Source organism: Astyanax mexicanus, chromosome 2 (genome assembly GCF_023375975.1).
Source record: "Astyanax mexicanus isolate ESR-SI-001 chromosome 2, AstMex3_surface, whole genome shotgun sequence".
NCBI lineage: Eukaryota > Metazoa > Chordata > Actinopteri > Characiformes > Acestrorhamphidae > Astyanax > Astyanax mexicanus.
The window spans coordinates 72,889,921-72,910,062 of record NC_064409.1 but is presented as its reverse complement, the minus strand read 5'-3'; the positions used below and the strand labels follow the sequence as shown (position 1 = coordinate 72,910,062).

General features: G+C 50.0%; 1 long non-coding RNA gene across 1 annotated transcript; it reads left to right on the top strand.

The window, feature by feature from the left end:
* The first annotated feature begins 4,847 nt into the window (after positions 1 to 4,847).
* Positions 4,848 to 12,615, top strand: LOC125799073 (uncharacterized). The gene is made up of 3 exons (XR_007437915.1): positions 4,848 to 5,311; positions 12,124 to 12,199; positions 12,374 to 12,615. It is a non-coding gene; the product is annotated as an uncharacterized LOC125799073 (long non-coding RNA).
* Positions 12,616 to 20,142: the final 7,527 nt, after the last annotated feature.

The window sequence follows — 20,142 nt, the reverse complement described above, 5'->3', positions numbered from 1 at the left end:
AATAATAATAATAACTAGATTGCAGTTCCTGCAGAAACTGCGAGTGTGATTGCAGTGCTGGCTGGTATCTGCTAAGGTGTTGCTAGGTGGTTGCTAAGGTGTTGCTAGGTGGTTGCTAAGGTGTTGCTGTGGTATCTGGGGTGGTTGCTAAGATGTTGCTAGGTGGTTGCTAAGGTATTGCTAGGCGGTTGCTAAGGTGTTGCTATGGTATCCAGGATGGTTGCTAAGGTGTTGCTAGGTGGTTGCTAGGGTGTTGCTAGGCGGTTGCTAAGGTGTTGCAATGGTATCCGGGGTGGTTGCTAAGGTGTTGCTAGGTGGTTGCTAGGGTGTTGCTAGGCGGTTGCTAAGGTGTTGCTATGGTATCCGGGGTGGTTGCTAAGGTGTTGCTAGGTGGTTGCTAGGGTGTTGCTAGGCGGTTGCTAAGGTGTTGCTATGGTATCCGGGGTGGTTGCTAAGGTGTTGCTATGGTATCCGGGGTGGTTGCTAAGGTGTTGCTAGGTGGTTGCTAAGGTGTTGCTAGGCGGTTGCTAAGGTGTTGCTATGGTATCTGGGGTGGTTGCTAAGGTGTTGCTAGGTGGTTGCTAGGTGGTTGCTAGGGTGTTGCTAGGCGGTTGCTAAGGTGTTGCTATGGTATCCGGGGTGGTTGCTAAGGTGTTGCTAGGTGGTTGCTAGGTGGTTGCTAGGGTGTTGCTAGGCGGTTACTAAGGTGTTGCTATGGTATCCGGGGTGGTTGCTAAGGTGTTGCTAGGTGGTTGCTAGGTGGTTGCTAGGGTGTTGCTAGGCGGTTGCTAGGTGGTTGCTAAGGTGTTGCTATGGTATCCGGGGTGGTTGCTAAGGTGTTGCTAGGTGGTTGCTAGGTGGTTGCTAGGGTGTTGCTAGGCGGTTGCTAAGGTGTTGCTATGGTATCCGGGGTGGTTGCTAAGGTGTTGCTAAGTGGTTGGTAGGTGGTTGCTAAGGTGTTGCTAGGCGGTTGCTAAGGTGTTGCTATGGTATCCGGGGTGGTTGCTAAGGTGTTGCTAGGTGGTTGCTAGGGTGTTGCTAGGCGGTTGCTAAGGTGTTGCTATGGTATCCGGGGTGGTTGCTAAGGTGTTGCTATGGTATCCGGGGTGGTTGCTAAGGTGTTGCTAGGTGGTTGCTAAGGTGTTGCTAGGCGGTTGCTAAGGTGTTGCTATGGTATCTGGGGTGGTTGCTAAGGTGTTGCTAGGTGGTTGCTAGGTGGTTGCTAGGGTGTTGCTAGGCGGTTGCTAAGGTGTTGCTATGGTATCCGGGGTGGTTGCTAAGGTGTTGCTAGGTGGTTGCTAGGTGGTTGCTAGGGTGTTGCTAGGCGGTTACTAAGGTGTTGCTATGGTATCCGGGGTGGTTGCTAAGGTGTTGCTAGGTGGTTGCTAGGTGGTTGCTAGGGTGTTGCTAGGCGGTTGCTAGGTGGTTGCTAAGGTGTTGCTATGGTATCCGGGGTGGTTGCTAAGGTGTTGCTAGGTGGTTGCTAGGTGGTTGCTAGGGTGTTGCTAGGCGGTTGCTAAGGTGTTGCTATGGTATCCGGGGTGGTTGCTAAGGTGTTGCTAAGTGGTTGGTAGGTGGTTGCTAAGGTGTTGCTAGGCGGTTGCTAAGGTGTTGCTATGGTATCTGGGGTGGTTACTAAGGTGTTGCTAGGTGGTTGCTAGGTGGTTGCTAAGGTGTTGCCAGGCGGTTGCTAAGGTGTTGCTATGGTATCTGGGGTGGTTGCTAAGGTGTTGCTAGGTGGTTGCTAGGTGGTTGCTAGGGTGTTGCTAGGCGGTTGCTAAGGTGTTGCTATGGTATCCGGGATGGTTGCCAAGGTGTTGCTAGGTGGTTGCTAGGTGGTTGCTAGGGTGTTGCTAGGCGGTTGCTAAGGTGTTGCTATGGTATCCGGGGTGGTTGCTATGGTGTTTCTAGGTGGTTGCTAGGTGATGTATATGCATAAATTTGATTAAATGGTGTTTGCACGTTGCTACGCAACGTGCAAATACATCAATCAGCTATGCACGCTAGGTTGCTCTGGCCGTTCGGGGGTGTCCAAACTTTTGACCCGTGGCTCCATTACACACAGTACTGGGGGGCCGGGGTGTCCAAACTTTTGACCCATGGCTCCATTACACACAGTACTGGGGGGGGGCCGGGGTGTCCAAACTTTTGACCTAACGCTGATTTATCCCATAGCTGCTCCATACACTCACAGTACTGGAGTTCTAGCTACCTGTCCTTCGATCTAGCTGCCGTCCTCCGATTGGCCCCATTCATTCCAATGGGGCCACTTCGTACGACATTCGTACGAAATCCGTACGTCGTAACTTTTCGTAACGCATATTTTCGGAAAGAGCTCAATAAGTTCTACAGGTCCTCAATTGGTTTCATCTTCGTATTTCAAAAATTGCGACGTCCACGGGCGTGCAAAGTTCTGCCCATTCATTTTCAATGGTCAAAAAAACGCGTACTTACGAAGTTTTTACGAAAAACGTAAGTCCGATCGGAAAGCTGTATACAAGCCCACCATTCCCGATATGGACGCACGTTTTCTCTTTTGAACGAAGTCGATATTTCGAAAACTGCGGCACTAGTTAACCGGACAAAAAACAGGTGGAATAATAATAATAATAATAATAATAATAATAATAACTAGATTGCAGTTCCTACAGAAACTGCGAGTGTGATTGCAGTGCTGGCTGGTATCTGCTATGGTGTTGCTAGGTGGTTGCTAAGGTGTTGCTAGGTGGTTGCTAAGGTGTTGCTATGGTATCCGGGGTGGTTGCTAAGGTGTTGCTAGGTGGTTGCTAGGTGGTTGCTAGGGTGTTGCTAGGCGGTTGCTAAGGTGTTGCTATGGTATCCAGGGTGGTTGCTAAGGTGTTGCTAAGTGGTTGCTAGGTGGTTGCTAAGGTGTTGCTAGGCGGTTGCTAAGGTGTTGCTATGGTATCCGGGGTGGTTGCTAAGGTGTTGCTAGGTGGTTGCTAAGGTGTTGCTAGGCGGTTGCTAAGGTGTTGCTATGGTATCCGGGGTGGTTGCTAAGGTGTTGCTAAGTGGTTGCTAGGTGGTTGCTAGGGTGTTGCTAGGCGGTTGCTAAGGTGTTGCTATGGTATCCGGGGTGGTTGCTAAGGTGTTGCTAGGTGGTTGCTAGGTGGTTGCTAGGGTGTTGCTAGGCGGTTGCTAAGGTGTTGCTATGGTATCCGGGGTGGTTGCTAAGGTGTTGCTAGGTGGTTGCTAGGTGGTTGCTAAGGTGTTGCTAGGCGGTTGCTAAGGTGTTGCTATGGTATCCGGGGTGGTTGCTAAGGTGTTGCTAGGTGGTTGCTAGGTGGTTGCTAAGGTGTTGCTAGGCGGTTGCTAAGGTGTTGCTATGGTATCCGGGGTGGTTGCTAAGGTGTTGCTAAGGTGTTGCTAGGTGGTTGCTAGGGTGTTGCTAGGCGGTTGCTAAGGTGTTGCTATGGTATCGGGGGTGGTTGCTAAGGTGTTGCTAAGTGGTTGCTAGGTGGTTGCTAAGGTGTTGCTAGGCGGTTGCTAAGGTGTTGCTATGGTATCTGGGGTGGTTGCTAAGGTGTTGCTAGGTGGTTGCTAAGGTGTTGCTATGGTATCCGGGATGGTTGCTAAGGTGTTGCTAGGTGGTTGCTAGGGTGTTGCTAGGCGGTTGCTAAGGTGTTGCTATGGTATCCGGTGTGGTTGCTAAGGTGTTGCTATGGTATCCGGGGTGGTTGCTAAGGTGTTGCTAGGTGGTTGCTAGGTGGTTGCTAGGGTGTTGCTAGGCGGTTGCTAAGGTGTTGCTATGGTATCCGGGGTGGTTGCTAAGGTGTTGCTAAGTGGTTGGTAGGTGGTTGCTAAGGTGTTGCTAGGCGGTTGCTAAGGTGTTGCTATGGTATCTGGGGTGGTTACTAAGGTGTTGCTAGGTGGTTGCTAGGTGGTTGCTAAGGTGTTGCCAGGCGGTTGCTAAGGTGTTGCTATGGTATCTGGGGTGGTTGCTAAGGTGTTGCTAGGTGGTTGCTAGGTGGTTGCTAGGGTGTTGCTAGGCGGTTGCTAAGGTGTTGCTATGGTATCCGGGATGGTTGCCAAGGTGTTGCTAGGTGGTTGCTAGGTGGTTGCTAGGGTGTTGCTAGGCGGTTGCTAAGGTGTTGCTATGGTATCCGGGGTGGTTGCTATGGTGTTTCTAGGTGGTTGCTAGGTGATGTATATGCATCAATTAGATTAAATGGTGTTTGCACGTTGCTACGCAACGTGCAAATACATCAATCAGCTATGCACGCTAGGTTGCTCTGGCCGTTCGGGGGTGTCCAAACTTTTGACCCGTGGCTCCATTACACACAGTACTGGGGGGCCGGGGTGTCCAAACTTTTGACCCATGGCTCCATTACACACAGTACTGGGGGGGGGCCGGGGTGTCCAAACTTTTGACCTAACGCTGATTTATCCCATAGCTGCTCCATACACTCACAGTACTGGAGTTCTAGCTACCTGTCCTTCGATCTAGCTGCCGTCCTCCGATTGGCCCCATTCATTCCAATGGGGCCACTTCGTACGACATTCGTACGAAATCCGTACGTCGTAACTTTTCGTAACGCATATTTTCGGAAAGAGCTCAATAAGTTCTACAGGTCCTCAATTGGTTTCATCTTCGTATTTCAAAAATTGCGACGTCCACGGGCGTGCAAAGTTCTGCCCATTCATTTTCAATGGTCAAAAAAACGCGTACTTACGAAGTTTTTACGAAAAACGTAAGTCCGATCGGAAAGCTGTATACAAGCCCACCATTCCCGATATGGACGCACGTTTTCTCTTTTGAACGAAGTCGATATTTCGAAAACTGCGGCACTAGTTAACCGGACAAAAAACAGGTGGAATAATAATAATAATAATAATAATAATAATAATAATAATAATAATAACTAGATTGCAGTTCCTACAGAAACTGCGAGTGTGATTGCAGAGCTGGCTGGTATCTGCTATGGTGTTGCTAAGGTGTTGCTAAGTGGTTGCTAAGGTGTTGCTATCGTATCCAGGGTGGTTGCTAAGGTGTTGCTAAGTGGTTGCTAGGTGGTTGCTAAGGTGTTGCTAGGTGGTTGCTAAGGTGTTGCAATGGTATCCGGGGTGGTTGCTAAGGTGTTGCTAGATGGTTGCTAGGCGGTTGCTAAGGTGTTGCTATGGTATCCGGGGTGGTTGCTAAGGTGTTGCTAGGTGGTTGCTAAGGTGTTGCTATGGTATCCGGGGTGGTTGCTAAGGTGTTGCTAGGTGGTTGCTAGGGTGTTGCTAGGCGGTTGCTAAGGTGTTGCTATGGTATCCGGGGTGGTTGCTAAGGTGTTGCTAGGTGGTTGCTAAGGTGTTGCTATGGTATCCGGGGTGGTTGCTAAGGTGTTGCTAGGTGGTTGCTAGGGTGTTGCTAGGCGGTTGCTAAGGTGTTGCTATGGTATCCGGGGTGGTTGCTAAGGTGTCGCTAGGTGGTTGCTAGGGTGTTGCTAGGCGGTTGCTAAGGTGTTGCTATGGTATCCGGGGTGGTTGCTAAGGTGTTGCTAAGTGGTTGCTAGGTGGTTGCTAAGGTGTTGCTAGGCGGTTGCTAAGGTGTTGCTATGGTATCCGGGGTGGTTGCTAAGGTGTTGCTAGGTGGTTGCTAGGTGGTTGCTAGAGTGTTGCTAGGCGGTTGCTAAGGTGTTGCTATGGTATCCGGGGTGGTTGCTAAGGTGTTGCTAGGTGGTTGCTAGGTGGTTGCTAGGGTGTTGCTAGGCGGTTGCTAAGGTGTTGCTATGGTATCCGGGGTGGTTGCTAAGGTGTTGCTAGGTGGTTGCTAGGTGGTTGCTAGGGTGTTGCTAGGTGGTTGCTAAGGTGTTGCTATGGTATCCAGGGTGGTTGCTAAGGTGTTGCTAGGTGGTTGCTAGGTGGTTGCTAAGGTGTTGCTAGGCGGTTGCTAAGGTGTTGCTATGGTATCCGGGGTGGTTGCTAAGGTGTTGCTAGGTGGTTGCTAGGTGGTTGCTAGGGTGTTGCTAGGCGGTTGCTAAGGTGTTGCTATGGTATCCGGGGTGGTTGCTAAGGTGTTGCTAGGTGGTTGCTAAGGTGTTGCTAGGCGGTTGCTAAGGTGTTGCTATGGTATCCGGGGTGGTTGCTAAGGTGTTGCTAGGTGGTTGCTAGGCGGTTGCTAAGGTGTTGCTATGGTATCCGGGGTGGTTGCTAAGGTGTTGCTAAGTGGTTGCTATGCGGTTGCTAAGGTGTTGCTAGGCGGTTGCTAAGGTGTTGCTATGGTATCCGGGGAGGTTGCTAAGGTGTTGCTAGGTGGTTGCTAGGTGGTTGCTAAGGTGTTGTTAGGCGGTTGCTAAGGTGTTGCTATGGTATCTGTGGTGGTTGCTATGGTGTTTCTAGGTGGTTGCTAGGTGATTTATATGCATAAATTAGATTAAATGGTGTTTGCACGTTGCTACGCAACGTGCAAATACATCAATCAGCTATGCACGCTAGGTTGCTCTGGCCGTTCGGGGGTGTCCAAACTTTTGACCCGTGGCTCCAGTACACACAGTACTGGGGGGCCGGGGTGTCCAAACTTTTGACCCATGGCTCCATTACACACAGTACTGGGGGGCCGGGGTGTCCAAACTTTTGACCTAACGCTGATTTATCCCATAGCTGCTCCATTACACACAGTACTGGAGTTCTAGCTACCTGTCCTTCGATCTAGCTGCCGTCCTCCGATTGGCCCCATTCATTCCAATGGGGCCACTTCGTACGACATTCGTACGAAATCCGTACGTCGTAACTTTTCGTAACGCATATTTTCGGAAAGAGCTCAATAAGTTCTACAGGTCCTCAATTGGTTTCATCTTAGTATTTCAAAAATTGCGACGTCCACGGGCGTGCAAAGTTCTGCCCATTCATTTTCAATGGGCAAAAAAACGCGTACTTACGAAGTTTTTACGAAAAACGTAAGTCCGATCGGAAAGCTGTATACAAGCCCACCATTCCCGATAAGGACGCACGTTTTCTCTTTTGAACGAAGTCGATATTTCGAAAACTGCGGCACTAGTTAACCGGACAAAAAACAGGTGGAATAATAATAATAACTAGATTGCAGTTCCTACAGAAACTGCGAGTGTGATTGCAGTGCTGGCTGGTATCTGCTATGGTGTTGCTAAGGTGTTGCTAAGTGGTTGCTAAGGTGTGGCTATGGTATCCGGGGTGGTTGCTAAGGTGTTGCTAAGTGGTTGCTAGGTGGTTGCTAAGGTGTTGCTAGGCGGTTGCTAAGGTGTTGCTATGGTATCTGGGGTGGTTTTTAAGGTGTTGCTAGGTGGTTGCTAAGGTGTTGCTAGGCGGTTGCTAAGGTGTTGCTATGGTATCCAGGGTGGTTGCTAAGGTGTTGCTAGGTGGTTGCTAGGTGGTTGCTAAGGTGTTGCTAGGCGGTTGCTAAGGTGTTGCTATGGTATCCGTGGTGGTTGCTAAGGTGTTGCTAGGTGGTTGCTAGGTGGTTGCTAAGGTGTTGCTAGGCGGTTGCTAAGGTGTTGCTATGGTATCCGGCGTGGTTGCTAAGGTGTTGCTAGGTGGTTGCTAGGGTGTTGCTATGGTATCCGGGGTGGTTGCTAAGGTGTTGCTAGGTGGTTGCTAGGTGGTTGCTAGGGTGTTGCTAGGCGGTTGCTAAGGTGTTGCTATGGTATCCGGGGTGGTTGCTAAGGTGTTGCTAGGTGGTTGCTAAGGTGTTGCTAGGCGGTTGCTAAGGTGTTGCTATGGTATCCAGGGTGGTTGCTAAGGTGTTGCTAGGTGGTTGCTAAGGTGTTGCTAGGCGGTTGCTAAGGTGTTGCTATGGTATCCGGGGTGGTTGCTAAGGTGTTGCTAGGTGGTTGCTAGGGTGTTGCTAGGCGGTTGCTAAGGTGTTGCTATGGTATCCGGGGTGGTTGCTAAGGTGTTGCTAGGTGGTTGCTAGGGTGTTGCTAGGCGGTTGCTAAGGTGTTGCTATGGTATCCGGGGTGGTTGCTAAGGTGTTGCTAGGTGGTTGCTAGGTGGTTGCTAGGGTGTTGCTAGGCGGTTGCTAAGGTGTTGCTATGGTATCCGGGGTGGTTGCTAAGGTGTTGCTAGGTGGTTGCTAGGTGGTTGCTAGGGTGTTGCTAGGCGGTTGCTAAGGTGTTGCTATGGTATCCGGGGTGGTTGCTAAGGTGTTGCTAGGTGGTTGCTAGGTGGTTGCTAGGGTGTTGCTAGGCGGTTGCTAAGGTGTTGCTATGGTATCCGGGGTGGTTGCTAAGGTGTTGCTAGGTGGTTGCTAGGTGGTTGCTAGGGTGTTGCTAGGCGGTTGCTAAGGTGTTGCTATGGTATCCGGGGTGTTTGCTAAGGTGTTGCTAGGTGGTTGCTAGGTGGTTGCTAGGGTGTTGCTAGGCGGTTGCTAAGGTGTTGCTATGGTATCCGGGGTGGTTGCTAAGGTGTTGCTAGGTGGTTGCTAGGTGGTTGCTAGGGTGTTGCTAGGGGGTTGCTAAGGTGTTGCTATGGTATCTGGGGTGGTTGCTAAGGTGTTGCTAGATGGTTGCTAGGTGGTTGCTATGGTGTTGCTAGGCGGTTGCTAAGGTGTTGCTATGGTATCCGGGGTGGTTGCTAAGGTGTTGCTAGGTGGTTGCTAGGTGGTTGGTAGGGTGTTGCTAGGGGGTTGCTAAGGTGTTGCTATGGTATCCGGGGTGGTTGCTATGGTGTTTCTAGGTGGTTGCTAGGTGATGTATATGCATAAATTTGATTAAATGGTGTTTGCACGTTGCTACGCAACGTGCAAATACATCAATCAGCTATGCACGCTAGGTTGCTCTGGCCGTTCGGGGGTGTCCAAACTTTTGACCCGTGGCTCCATTACACACAGTACTGGGGGGCCGGGGTGTCCAAACTTTTGACCCGTGGCTCCATTACACACAGTACTGGGGGGCCGGGGTGTCCAAACTTTTGACCTAATGCTGTTTTATCCCATAGCTGCTCCATACACTCACAGTACTGGAGTTCTAGCTACCTGTCCTTCGATCTAGCTGCCGTCCTCCGATTGGCCCCATTCATTCCAATGGGGCCACTTCGTACGACAATCGTACGAAATCCGTACGACGTAACTTTTCGTAACACATATTTTCGGAAAGAGCTCAATAAGTTCTACAGGTCCTCAATTGGTTTCATCTTCGTATTTCAAAAATTGCGACGTCCACGGGCGTGCAAAGTTCTGCCCATTCATTTTCAATGGTCAAAAAAACGCGTACTTACGAAGTTTTTACGAAAAACGTAAGTCCGATCGGAAAGCTGTATACAAGCCCACCATTCCCGATATGGACGCACGTTTTCTCTTTTGAACGAAGTCGATATTTCGAAAACTGCGGCACTAGTTAACCGGACAAAAAACAGGTGGAATAATAATAATAACTAGATTGCAGTTCCTGCAGAAACTGCGAGTGTGATTGCAGTGCTGGCTGGTATCTGCTAAGGTGTTGCTAGGTGGTTGCTAAGGTGTTGCTAGGTGGTTGCTAAGGTGTTGCTGTGGTATCCGGGGTGGTTGCTAAGATGTTGCTAGGTGGTTGCTAAGGTATTGCTAGGCGGTTGCTAAGGTGTTGCTATGGTATCCAGGATGGTTGCTAAGGTGTTGCTAGGTGGTTGCTAGGGTGTTGCTAGGCGGTTGCTAAGGTGTTGCTATGGTATCCGGGGTGGTTGCTAAGGTGTTGCTATGGTATCCGGGGTGGTTGCTAAGGTGTTGCTAGGTGGTTGCTAAGGTGTTGCTAGGCGGTTGCTAAGGTGTTGCTATGGTATCTGGGGTGGTTGCTAAGGTGTTGCTAGGTGGTTGCTAGGTGGTTGCTAGGGTGTTGCTAGGCGGTTGCTAAGGTGTTGCTATGGTATCCGGGGTGGTTGCTAAGGTGTTGCTAGGTGGTTGCTAGGTGGTTGCTAGGGTGTTGCTAGGCGGTTACTAAGGTGTTGCTATGGTATCCGGGGTGATTGCTAAGGTGTTGCTAGGTGGTTGCTAGGTGGTTGCTAGGGTGTTGCTAGGCGGTTGCTAGGTGGTTGCTAAGGTGTTGCTATGGTATCCGGTGTGGTTGCTAAGGTGTTGCTAGGTGGTTGCTAGGTGGTTGCTAGGGTGTTGCTAGGCGGTTGCTAAGGTGTTGCTATGGTATCCGGGGTGGTTGCTAAGGTGTTGCTAAGTGGTTGGTAGGTGGTTGCTAAGGTGTTGCTAGGCGGTTGCTAAGGTGTTGCTATGGTATCCGGGGTGGTTGCTAAGGTGTTGCTAGGTGGTTGCTAGGGTGTTGCTAGGCGGTTGCTAAGGTGTTGCTATGGTATCCGGGGTGGTTGCTAAGGTGTTGCTATGGTATCCGGGGTGGTTGCTAAGGTGTTGCTAGGTGGTTGCTAAGGTGTTGCTAGGCGGTTGCTAAGGTGTTGCTATGGTATCTGGGGTGGTTGCTAAGGTGTTGCTAGGTGGTTGCTAGGTGGTTGCTAGGGTGTTGCTAGGCGGTTGCTAAGGTGTTGCTATGGTATCCGGGGTGGTTGCTAAGGTGTTGCTAGGTGGTTGCTAGGGTGTTGCTAGGCGGTTACTAAGGTGTTGCTATGGTATCCGGGGTGGTTGCTAAGGTGTTGCTAGGTGGTTGCTAGGTGGTTGCTAGGGTGTTGCTAGGCGGTTGCTAGGTGGTTGCTAAGGTGTTGCTATGGTATCCGGGGTGGTTGCTAAGGTGTTGCTAGGTGGTTGCTAGGTGGTTGCTAGGGTGTTGCTAGGCGGTTGCTAAGGTGTTGCTATGGTATCCGGGGTGGTTGCTAAGGTGTTGCTAAGTGGTTGGTAGGTGGTTGCTAAGGTGTTGCTAGGCGGTTGCTAAGGTGTTGCTATGGTATCTGGGGTGGTTACTAAGGTGTTGCTAGGTGGTTGCTAGGTGGTTGCTAAGGTGTTGCCAGGCGGTTGCTAAGGTGTTGCTATGGTATCTGGGGTGGTTGCTAAGGTGTTGCTAGGTGGTTGCTAGGTGGTTGCTAGGGTGTTGCTAGGCGGTTGCTAAGGTGTTGCTATGGTATCCGGGGTGGTTGCCAAGGTGTTGCTAGGTGGTTGCTAGGTGGTTGCTAGGGTGTTGCTAGGCGGTTGCTAAGGTGTTGCTATGGTATTCGGGGTGGTTGCTATGGTGTTTCTAGGTGGTTGCTAGGTGATGTATATGCATCAATTAGATTTAATGGTGTTTGCACGTTGCTACGCAACGTGCAAATACATCAATCAGCTATGCACGCTAGGTTGCTCTGGCCGTTCGGGGGTGTCCAAACTTTTGACCCGTGGCTCCATTACACACAGTACTGGGGGGCCGGGGTGTCCAAACTTTTGACCCATGGCTCCATTACACACAGTACTGGGGGGCCGGGGTGTCCAAACTTTTGACCTAACGCTGATTTATCCCATAGCTGCTCCATACACTCACAGTACTGGAGTTCTAGCTACCTGTCCTTCGATCTAGCTGCCGTCCTCCGATTGGCCCCATTCATTCCAATGGGGCCACTTCGTACGACATTCGTACGAAATCCGTACGTCGTAACTTTTCGTAACGCATATTTTCGGAAAGAGCTCAATAAGTTCTACAGGTCCTCAATTGGTTTCATCTTCGTATTTCAAAAATTGCGACGTCCATGGGCGTGCAAAGTTCTGCCCATTCATTTTCAATGGTCAAAAAAACGCGTACTTACGAAGTTTTTACGAAAAACGTAAGTCCGATCGGAAAGCTGTATACAAGCCCACCATTCCCGATATGGACGCACGTTTTCTCTTTTGAACGAAGTCGATATTTCGAAAACTGCGGCACTAGTTAACCGGACAAAAAACAGGTGGAATAATAATAATAACTAGATTGCAGTTCCTACAGAAACTGCGAGTGTGATTGCAGTGCTGGCTGGTATCTGCTATGGTGTTGCTAAGGTGTTGCTAAGTGGTTGCTAAGGTGTGGCTATGGTATCCGGGGTGGTTGCTAAGGTGTTGCTAAGTGGTTGCTAGGTGGTTGCTAAGGTGTTGCTAGGCGGTTGCTAAGGTGTTGCTATGGTATCCGGGGTGGTTGCTAAGGTGTTGCTAGGTGGTTGCTAGGTGGTTGCTAAGGTGTTGCTAGGCAGTTGCTAAGGTGTTGCTATGGTATCCGGGGTGGTTGCTAAGGTGTTGCTAAGTGGTTGCTAGGGTGTTGCTAGGCGGTTGCTAAGGTGTTGCTATGGTATCCGGGGTCGTTGCTAAGGTGTTGCTAGGTGGTTGCTAGGGTGTTGCTAGGCGGTTGCTAAGGTGTTGCTATGGTATCCGGGGTGGTTGCTAAGGTGTTGCTAGGTGGTTGCTAGGTGGTTGCTAGGGTGTTGCTAGGCGGTTGCTAAGGTGTTGCTATGGTATCCGGGGTGGTTGCTAAGGTGTTGCTAGGTGGTTGCTAGGTGGTTGCTAGGGTGTTGCTAGGCGGTTGCTAAGGTGTTGCTATGGTATCCGGGATGGTTGCTAAGGTGTTGCTAGGTGGTTGCTAGGTGGTTGCTAGGGTGTTGCTAGGCGGTTGCTAAGGTGTTGCTATGGTATCCGGGGTGGTTGCTAAGGTGTTGCAAGGTGGTTGCTAGGGTGTTGCTAGGCAGTTGCTAAGGTGTTGCTATGGTATCCGGGGTGGTTGCTAAGGTGTTGCTAGGTGGTTGCTAGGTGGTTGCTAGGGTGTTGCTAGGCGGTTGCTAAGGTGTTGCTATGGTATCCGGGGTGGTTGCTAAGGTGTTGCTAGGTGGTTGCTAGGTGGTTGCTAGGGTGTTGCTAGGCGGTTGCTAAGGTGTTGCTATGGTATCCGTGGTGGTTGCTAAGGTGTTGCTAGGTGGTTGCTAGGTCATTGCTAGGGTGTTGCTAGGCGGTTGCTAAGGTGTTGCTATGGTATCTTTGGTGGTTGCTAAGGTGTTGCTAGGTGGTTGCTAGGTGGTTGCTAGGGTGTTGCTAAGCGGTTGCTAAGGTGTTGCTATGGTATCCGGGGTGGTTGCTAAGGTGTTGCTAGGTGGTTGCTAGGTGGTTGCTAGGGTGTTGCTAGGCGGTTGCTAAGGTGTTGCTATGGTATCCGGGGTGGTTGCTAAGGTGTTGCTAGGTGGTTGCTAGGTGGTTGCTAGGGTGTTGCTAGGCGGTTGCTAAGGTGTTGCTATGGTATCCGGGGTGGTTGCTAAGGTGTTGCTAGGTGGTTGCTAGGGTGTTGCTAGGCGGTTGCTAAGGTGTTGCTATGGTATCCGGGGTGGTTGCTAAGGTGTTGCTAGGTGGTTGCTAGGTGGTTGCTAGGGTGTTGCTAGGCGGTTGCTAAGGTGTTGCTATGGTATCCGGGGTGGTTGCTAAGGTGTTGCTAGGTGGTTGCTAGGTGGTTGCTAGGGTGTTGCTAGGCGGTTGCTAAGGTGTTGCTATGGTATCTGGGGTGGTTGCTAAGGTGTTGCTAGATGGTTGCTAAGGTGTTGCTATGGTATCCGGGGTGGTTGCTAAGGTGTTGCTAGGTGGTTGCTAGGGTGTTGCTAGGCGGTTGCTAAGGTGTTGCTATGGTATCCGGGGTGGTTGCTAAGGTGTTGCTAGGTGGTTGCTAGGTGGTTGCTAGGGTGTTGCTAGGGGGTTGCTAAGGTGTTGCTATGGTATCTGGGGTGGTTGCTAAGGTGTTGCTAGATGGTTGCTAGGTGGTTGCTATGGTGTTGCTAGGCGGTTGCTAAGGTGTTGCTATGGTATCCGGGGTGGTTGCTATGGTGTTTCTAGGTGGTTGCTAGGTGATGTATATGCATAAATTTGATTAAATGGTGTTTGCACGTTGCTACGCAACATGCAAATACATCAATCAGCTATGCACGCTAGGTTGCTCTGGCCGTTCGGGGGTGTCCAAACTTTTGACCCGTGGCTCCATTACACACAGTACTGGGGGGCCGGGGTGTCCAAACTTTTGACCCGTGGCTCCATTACACACAGTACTGGGGGGCCGGGGTGTCCAAACTTTTGACCTAACGCTGATTTATCCCATAGCTGCTCCATTACACACAGTACTGGAGTTCTAGCTACCTGTCCTTCGATCTAGCTGCCGTCCTCCGATTGGCCCCATTCATTCCAATGGGGCCACTTCGTACGACATTCGTACGAAATCCGTACGTCGTAACTTTTCGTAACGCATATTTTCGGAAAGAGCTCAATAAGTTCTACAGGTCCTCAATTGGTTTCATCTTAGTATTTCAAAAATTGCGACGTCCACGGGCGTGCAAAGTTCTGCCCATTCATTTTCAATGGGCAAAAAAACGCGTACTTACGAAGTTTTTACGAAAAACGTAAGTCCGATCGGAAAGCTGTATACAAGCCCACCATTCCCGATATGGACGCACGTTTTCTCTTTTGAACGAAGTCGATATTTCGAAAACTGCGGCACTAGTTAACCGGACAAAAAACAGGTGGAATAATAATAATAATAATAATAATAAGAAGAAGAAGAAGAAGAATAAGACTTAAGAAGAACAATACTGTGATTGCATTACTGCAATCACACTAATAATAATAAGAAGAATAAGACTTAAGAAGAACAATACTGTGATTGCATTACTGCAATCACACTAACTAGATTGCAGTTCCTGCAGAAACTGCGAGTGTGATTGCAGTGCTGGCTGGTATCTGCTAAGGTGTTGCTAGGTGGTTGCTAAGGTGTTGCTAGGTGGTTGCTAAGGTGTTGCTATGGTATCCGGGGTGGTTGCTAAGGTGTTGCTAGGTGGTTGCTAGGTGGTTGCTAAGGTGTTGCTAGGCGGTTGCTAAGGTGTTGCTATGGTATCCGGGGTGGTTGCTAAGGTGTTGCTAGGTGGTTGCTAGGTGGTTGCTAAGGTGTTGCTAGGCGGTTGCTAAGGTGTTGCTATGGTATCCGGGGTGGTTGCTAAGGTGTTCCTAGGTGGTTGCTAGGTGGTTGCTAGGGTGTTGCTAGGCGGTTGCTAAGGTGTTGCTATGGTATCCGGGGTGGTTGCTAAGGTGTTGCTAGGTGGTTGCTAGGGTGTTTCTAGGCGGTTGCTAAGGTGTTGCTATGGTATCCGGGGTGGTTGCTAAGGTGTTGCTAGGTGGTTGCTAGGTGGTTGCTAGGGTGTTGCTAGGCGGTTGCTAAGGTGTTGCTATGGTATCCGGGGTGGTTGCTAAGGTGTTGCTAGGTGGTTGCTAGGTGGTTGCTAAGGTGTTGCTAGGCGGTTGCTAAGGTGTTGCTATGGTATCCGGGGTGGTTGCTAAGGTGTTGCTAGGTGGTTGCTAGGTGGTTGCTAGGGTGTTGCTAGGCGGTTGCTAAGGTGTTGCTATGGTATCCGGGGTGGTTGCTAAGGTGTTGCTAGTTGGTTGCTAGGTGGTTGCTAAGGTGTTGCTAGGCGGTTGCTAAGGTGTTGCTATGGTATCCGGGGTGGTTGCTAAGGTGTTGCTAGGTGGTTGCTAGGTGGTTGCTAAGGTGTTGCTAGGCGGTTGCTAAGGTGTTGCTATGGTATCCGGGGTGGTTGCTAGGGTGTTGCTAGGTGGTTGCTAGGTGGTTGCTAAGGTGTTGCTAGGCGGTTGCTAAGGTGTTGCTATGGTATCCGGGGTGGTTGCTAAGGTGTTGCTAGGTGGTTGCTAGGTGGTTGCTAGGGTGTTGCTAGGCGGTTGCTAAGGTGTTGCTATGGTATCCGGGGTGGTTGCTAGGGTGTTGCTAGGTGGTTGCTAGGTGGTTGCTAAGGTGTTGCTAGGCGGTTGCTAAGGTGTTGCTATGGTATCCGGGGTGGTTGCTAAGGTGTTGCTAGGTGGTTGCTAGGTGGTTGCTAGGGTGTTGCTAGGCGGTTGCTAAGGTGTTGCTATGGTATCCGGGGTGGTTGCTAAGGTGTTGCTAGGTGGTTGCTAGGTGGTTGCTAGGGTGTTGCTAGGTGGTTGCTAAGGTGTTGCTATGGTATCCGGGGTGGTTGCTAAGGTGTTGCTAGGTGGTTGCTAAGGTGTTGCTAGGCGGTTGTTAAGGTGTTGCTATGGTATCCGGGGTGGTTGCTAAGGTGTTGCTAGGTGGTTGCTAGGTGGTTGCTAAGGTGTTGCTAGGCGGTTGCTAAGGTGTTGCTATGGTATCCAGGGTGGTTGCTAAGGTGTTGCTAGGTGTTTGCTAGGTGGTTGCTAAGGTGTTGCTAGGCGGTTGCTAAGGTGTTGCTATGGTATCCTGGGTGGTTGCTAAGGTGTTGCTAGGTGGTTGCTAAGGTGTTGCTAGGTGGTTGCTAGGTGATGTATATGCATAAATTAGATTAAATGGTGTTTGCACGTTGCTACGCAACGTGCAAATACATCAATCAGCTATGCACGCTAGGTTGCTTTGGCCGTTCGGGGGTGTCCAAACTTTTGACCCGTGGCTCCATTACACACAGTACTGGGGGGGCCGGGGTGTCCAAACTTTTGACCCGTGGCTCCATTACACACAGTACTGGGGGGCCGGGGTGTCCAAACTTTTGACCTAATGCTGTTTTATCCCATAGCTGCTCCATACACTCACAGTACTGGAGTTCTAGCTACCTGTCCTTCGATCTAGCAGCCGTCCTCCGATTGGCCCCATTCATTCCAATGGGGCCACTTCGTACGACAATCGTACGAAATCCGTACGTCGTAACTTTTCGTAACGCATATTTTCGGAAAGAGCTCAATAAGTTCTACAGGTCCTCAATTGGTTTCATCTTCGTATTTCAAAAGTTGCGACGTCCACGGGCGTGCAAAGTTCTGGCCATTCATTTTCAATGGGCAAAAAAACGCGTACTTACGAAGTTTTTACGAAAAACGTAAGTCCGATCGGAAAGCTGTATACAAGCCCACCATTCCCGATAAGGACGCACGTTTTCTCTTTTGGACGAAGTCGATATTTCGAAAACTGCGGCACTAGTTAACCGGACAAAAAACAGGTGGAATAATAATAATAATAATAATAAGAAGAAGAAGAAGAAGAATAAGACTTAAGAAGAACAATACTGTGATTGCATTACTGCAATCACACTAACTAGATTGCAGTTCCTACAGAAACTGCGAGTGTGATTGCAGTGCTGGCTGGTATCTGCTGTGGTGTTGCTAAGGTGTTGCTAAGTGGTTGCTAAGGTGTGGCTATGGTATCCGTGGTGGTTGCTAAGGTGTTGCTAAGTGGTTGCTAGGTGGTTGCTAAGGTGTTGCTAGGCGGTTGCTAAGGTGTTGCTATGGTATCTGGGGTGGTTGCTAAGGTGTTGCTAGGTGGTTGCTAAGGTGTTGCTAGGCGGTTGCTAAGGTGTTGCTATGGTATCTGGGGTGGTTGCTAAGGTGTTGCTAGGCGGTTGCTAAGGTGTTGCTATGGTATCTGGGGTGGTTGCTAAGGTGTTGCTAGGTGGTTGCTAAGGTGTTGCTAGGCGGTTGCTAAGGTGTTGCTAGGCGGTTGCTAAGGTGTTGCTATGGTATCCGGGGTGGTTGCTAAGGTGTTGCTAGCTGGTTGCTAGGTGGTTGCTAAGGTGTTGCTAGGCGGTTGCTAAGGTGTTGCTATGGTATCCGGGGTGGTTGCTAAGGTGTTGCTAGGTGGTTGCTAGGTGGTTGCTAAGTTGTTGCTAGGCGGTTGCTAAGGTGTTGCTATGGTATCCGGGGTGGTTGCTAAGGTGTTGCTAGGTGGTTGCTAGGGTGTTGCTAGGCGGTTGCTAAGGTGTTGCTATGGTATCCGGGGTGGATGCTAAGGTGTTGCTAGGTGGTTGCTAGGTGGTTGCTAGGGTGTTGCTAGGCGGTTGCTAAGGTGTTGCTATGGTATCCGGGGTGGTTGCTAAGGTGTTGCTAGGTGGTTGCTAGGGTGTTGCTAGGCGGTTGCTAAGGTGTTGCTATGGTATCCAGGGTGGTTGCTAAGGTGTTGCTAGGTGGTTGCTAGGGTGTTGCTAGGCGGTTGCTAAGGTGTTGCTATGGTATCCGGGGTGGTTGCTAAGGTGTTGCTAGGTGGTTGCTAGGTGGTTGCTAGGGTGTTGCTAGGCGGTTGCTAAGGTGTTGCTATGGTATCCGGGGTGGTTGCTAAGGTGTTGCTAGGTGGTTGCTAGGTGGTTGCTAGGGTGTTGCTAGGCGGTTGCTAAGGTGTTGCTATGGTATCCGGGGTGGTTGCTAAGGTGTTGCTAGGTGGTTGCTAGGTGGTTGCTAGGGTGTTGCTAGGCGGTTGCTAAGGTGTTGCTATGGTATCCGGGGTGGTTGCTAAGGTGTTGCTAGGTGGTTGCTAGGGTGTTGCTAGGCGGTTGCTAAGGTGTTGCTATGGTATCCGGGGTGGTTGCTAAGGTGTTGCTAGGTGGTTGCTAGGTGGTTGCTAGGGTGTTGCTAGGCGGTTGCTAAGGTGTTGCTATGGTATCCGGGGTGGTTGCTAAGGTGTTGCTAGGTGGTTGCTAGGTGGTTGCTAGGGTGTTGCTAGGCGGTTGCTAAGGTGTTGCTATGGTATCCGGGGTGGTTGCTAAGGTGTTGCTAGGTGGTTGCTAGGTGGTTGCTAGGGTGTTGCTAGGCGGTTGCTAAGGTGTTGCTATGGTATCTGGGGTGGTTGCTAAGGTGTTGCTAGATGGTTGCTAGGTGGTTGCTATGGTGTTGCTAGGCGGTTGCTAAGGTGTTGCTATGGTATCCAGGGTGGTTGCTATGGTGTTTCTAGGTGGTTGCTAGGTGATGTATATGCATAAATTTGATTAAATGGTGTTTGCACGTTGCTACGCAACGTGCAAATACATCAATCAGCTATGCACGCTAGGTTGCTCTGGCCGTTCGGGGGTGTCCAAACTTTTGACCCGTGGCTCCATTACACACAGTACTGGGGGGCCGGGGTGTCCAAACTTTTGACCCGTGGCTCCATTACACACAGTACTGGGGGGCCGGGGTGTCCAAACTTTTGACCTAATGCTGTTTTATCCCATAGCTGCTCCATACACTCACAGTACTGGAGTTCTAGCTACCTGTCCTTCGATCTAGCTGCCGTCCTCCGATTGGCCCCATTCATTCCAATGGGGCCACTTCGTACGACATTCGTACGAAATCCGTACGTCGTAACTTTTCGTAACGCATATTTTCGGAAAGAGCTCAATAAGTTCTACAGGTCCTCAATTGGTTTCATCTTAGTATTTCAAAAATTGCGACGTCCACGGACGTGCAAAGTTCTGCCCATTCATTTTCTATGGGCAAAAAAACGCGTACTTACGAAGTTTTTACGAAAAACGTAAGTCCGATCGGAAAACTGTATACAAGCCCACCATTCCCGATATGGACGCACGTTTTCTCTTTTGAACGAAGTCGATATTTCGAAAACTGCGGCACTAGTTAACCGGACAAAAAACAGGTGGAATAATAAGAAGAAGAAGAAGAAGAAGAAGAAGAATAAGACTTAAGAAGATCAGTACTGTGATTGCATTACTGCAATCACACTAATAATAAGAAGAAGAAGAAGAAGAATAAGACTTAAGAAGAACAATACTGTGATTGCATTACTGCAATCACACTAACTAGATTGCAGTTCCTACAGAAACTGCGAGTGTGATTGCAGAGCTGTCCGGGGTACCCAAACTTTTGACCAGTTGCTCCATTACACACAGTACTGGGGCCCTGGGGTGTCCAAACTTTTGACCCGTGGCTCCATTACACAGTACTGGGGCTCTGGGGTGTCCAAACTTTTGACCCGTGGCTCCATTACACACAGTGCTGGGGCTCTGGGGTGTCCAAACTTTTGACCCGTGGCTCCATTACACACAGTACTGGGGGGCCGGGGTGTCCAAACTTTTGACCCATGGCTCCATTACACACAGTACTGGGGGGCCGGGGTGTCCAAACTTTTGACCTAATGCTGTTTTATCCCATAGCTGCTCCATACACTCACAGTACTGGAGTTCTAGCTACCTGTCCTTCGATCTAGCTGCCGTCCTCCGATTGGCCCCATTCATTCCAATGGGGCCACTTCGTACGACAATCGTACGAAATCCGTACGTCGTAACTTTTCGTAACGCATATTTTCGGAAAGAGCTCAATAAGTTCTACAGGTCCTCAATTGGTTTCATCTTCGTATTTCAAAAATTGCGACGTCCACGGGCGTGCAAAGTTCTGCCCATTCATTTTCAATGGGCAAAAAAACGCGTACTTACGAAGTTTTTACGAAAAACGTAAGTCCGATCGGAAAGCTGTATACAAGCCCACCATTCCCGATATGGACGCACGTTTTCTCTTTTGAACGAAGTCGATATTTCGAAAACTGCGGCACTAGTTAACCGGACAAAAAACAGGTGGAATAA